Below are 3,890 nucleotides of genomic sequence, written 5' to 3' on the forward strand. Positions count from 1 at the left end.
TATATATATATATATATATATATATATAGATAGATAGATAGATAGATAGATAGATAGATAGATAGATAGATAGATAGATAGATAGATAGATAGATAGATAGATAGATATTAGCGATGGAACCGTCTGGCATCGGCTCCGGAATAACCAAACAGGGTGATTTCAGCGTACACCTGTCATTGAGGAATCGAAATACGCTGAAATCATGTGACCTGGCAGTCCTGGTGCTTATTGCAGACGGCTCTCGTCTGCTAACGATATATTTTTGTGCTCTTGTCAGCTTGCGTCTGTATGAGACAATCACTCTAGATGAATAACGCAATAGCCCGCGTTCTAACAATGCATTGACTTTGAATTGGATATAAAGGTTGCTGATCGATGTACGAGTGCGAATACAATTGTACTCTCACGCACAACAAGACATAAGTGTCTAAAAGAGAGAGAGAGAGGAAGAAGCATGCTGGTGTGCAATAAACGATATGCATGCATATACAGAAAATTGCTGTTGAATGACTAGCATATGTATAGGCAGATCGCTAAATGTTAATAGAAGTGATGAGACATATCAACATACCCACACATACATGGAAGCATACATACATACATACATATGTGTATGCATGTGTGAGTATGTACACACACACACACAGACACACATATCAACATACGCAAACATACATACATACACACTTATGTGTATGTACATATGTATGTGTGAGTATATATATATATATATATATATATATATATATATATATATATATATATATATATATATGTCAAGTCACTTATGAGGCTCTCATAAGTGCTACTGGTAACATGGAATCCAGTACATTCTGTTGCATGGTCGGGTTGTCGGCGACTAAACCGGCATCCCCACCAGGCTACCCTGATGAGAAGGGTTGCTAGAAACCCAGCAGGATTAAAAACAGGACCTGTTGAAAGGTCGGATGAACCTACTGAAGACTAGGCGGCTACATAGCAATTGCATGGGTACGCAGAAATTCTGTGATGGTGTCCGGCGTGCTGAAAGATCACTGGGAGTGAGGCACCCCTCAGCTTCTGTTGAAGCATGTCTCTTGGAGAAGGTCACTCTGTTATAAAACCAGATATGCAGGGAATGGCATTGGACATTTTGGGGATCTTTGGTTTGTGCTAGAGATCATGGCGCTCCCACATCCCCGAGCTTGCGACTCATATTGGCACCAGACATCTTGATCTGGCTTGTCTCTGGATAATGTCAATAAAGTGGATAGGGTCTATGAGGTATCGCGCAAATCTTATTGGACCTAAAAAACTGCACAGGCATTGCTGACATCTGCTCGGTATGTGCTGTTTTTTTCCCTATATGTATTCAATTTATTTCAGTATATATGTGCCTTTATTTTTAGTATATAGTCCTCATCCGCAAGCCTGATATCGATGACATTTGTAATGTCAAGTCCTTTCATGGATCGGAATGCTGGACTGACCATAGTCTGGTGCGGGCAAAGTTCCGGATGATGATTAGAGTGAAAGACAGAAGAGGGCCAGTGGGCATTCCTCAGCGTCTGAATGTTCACAAGATATATGAGGCTGTGTTGAGGAAAGAACTCCAGACTCGCTTGTCTAGCACCAAAAATCAGCTGGTCTCGAAAATCTTCGCACGCTGTACTATTTTCGGTGTTGGACAAGCACCGAAAATAGTACAGCGTGCGAAGATTTTCGAGACCAGCTTCTTCAATGTTCTGAAACACTGGGATATGCTACTACCAGACACAGAGACTAGTTTGATGAAAATGATGCTGAACTACAGCGACTTTGGCTGTAAAGCGCCATGCCCACAAAGTATTGCTGCACAGAGGACTTTCAGCTATGCAGCGAAATCTAGTTTTGCCCACTATAGCAGTGTAAACTCGCTACTGCAGCGATCTCTCTAGAAGATGCAGAACACTTGGTGGAAGGGTCTTGCGCGTGATGTTCAGGCTGCTGGTGATGTAAATGACAGAATGAAACGTTAACATCTTATCAAGCAAGTTTATGGGCCTAAGAGCTCCGCATCAGTTCCTTTGCTTTCCAAGGAGTCTTCTACTCTCTTTACTAAATCAACAGAAATCATAGGTCACTGGATTGAACACGTCTCTGAACTCCTAAACCATGAGTCAGTTGTGGATGAAACAATGATTGATACTATGCAACAAAGACCTATCATTGTCTCCTTAAATTCCACGCCCTCAATAGATGAGGTAATGACATCAATAAGTAAATTAAATCTTGGTAGGACACCTAGAAAGGGTGGAATTTGTGCTGAGGTCTTACGATTTGGTAGTGATTACATCATACAGTCCCTTCATGAACTTATTACTGTAGTCTGGAGGGATGGTGCAATGCCTAAGAGGACTGGAATTATCATTCCTCTCTATAAAGGAAAATGATCCAGAACAAAGTGTGGTAACTACAGAGGTATTGCTGCTGGCAAGGTTCTGGCAAATATTCTTCTTACCTGCCTGAATGGGTGCCTCGTAAATGATGTCCTATCTGAATCTCAATGTGGCTTCCGATCTGGTAGATGGAGAATGGATATGATTTTCACAGCAAGACAGATGCAGGAGAAGTGCTATGAGCAGAATATGGATCTTGTCCAGGTATTCATTGATTTAAAGAAGGCTTTGATACTGTGAATAGGGCCTTGCAATGGAAAATACTTGGCAAACTTGGATGTCCGGATCACTTTATATCTATAATTAAATCATTTCATGATGGGATGGAGGCTTGGGTCAATGTTGGTGGTGACATGGCGGGACACATTCCTGTAGAGAATGGAGTCAAGCAGGGTGACATCTTGCCCCAACTCTCTATTCTTTGTACTTTGCTGCTACTTTTACTCATGCTTTTGGTAAGGTCAGCTCTCTGGGAATATATGTCTGATATCGATCTTCTGGCCGCCTCTTTAATCTGCTCCGATTTGCTGCCAATTCAAAAGTTGTCCATCTCTTATGCGTGACATCTTTTATGCAGACGACTGTGACTTTGTCACTCATACAGCGGATGACATGCAAATACTTATGAATCGTATTTCTGCTTCTGGCAAGGCATATGGACTCAGCTTTAGCCTGCACTAGACTGTTGTAATGTTCCAGCCAGCATCAGTAGATCCATATGTGGAACCAGCTATCTTGGTTGAAGGAACAATTCTGAAAGTGTTAGACAAATTTGTTTATTTGGGCAGCATACTCAACCGTTCATGCTCCCTGGATGACGAAATATCTTTCAGGCTGCTGAGAGCAACTGATTCCTTCCAGTCTCTTCAGGCTTGTGTCTGGTCCCAGCATGGCATCACAAAACAAACAAAAATTGCTGTGTACCGTGCATGTGTACAGACATGGCTCCTTTACTCATGTGAGACATGAACCTTTTACAAACGTCATGTATGGGTCCTTGAACGCTTTCATCAGAGATGTCTCAGACACATTCTGAATGTTTGCTGGACCTTAAAAACTCCAGACACACAGGTCCTGAGGACGGCTGACATCTTGAGTATTGGGGTTATGGTTCACAAGAACCGGTTACGTTGGACTGGACACTTTATTAGAATGACGGATAACAGGATCCCTAACCAGATGCTATATGAGGCACTTGTTAATGGAAAGAGACCCCGGCAGAATCCAAGGCTGCGATTTAAGGGCTGTATCAAGCCCTCATTAAAGGCCTATGATATGCAGGAGACTGACTGGGAGAGAAATGCCTGTCATCGCAACAGATGGAGGAAGCACGTTAAATATCTGAGAAATATTTGAGAAAGCACGTGTTGTGCATCAAGAATTTAAGAGCGCTACTCAAAAGTGCACTGCTCGTGTAGTGAATGGGGAAAGCTTGCTCTGCAATGTATGCAGTCGTGTATACTTGTCAAGAG

This window comes from Octopus bimaculoides, chromosome 15 (assembly GCF_001194135.2).
Source record: "Octopus bimaculoides isolate UCB-OBI-ISO-001 chromosome 15, ASM119413v2, whole genome shotgun sequence".
In the NCBI taxonomy this organism is placed as follows: Eukaryota; Metazoa; Mollusca; class Cephalopoda; order Octopoda; family Octopodidae; genus Octopus; species Octopus bimaculoides.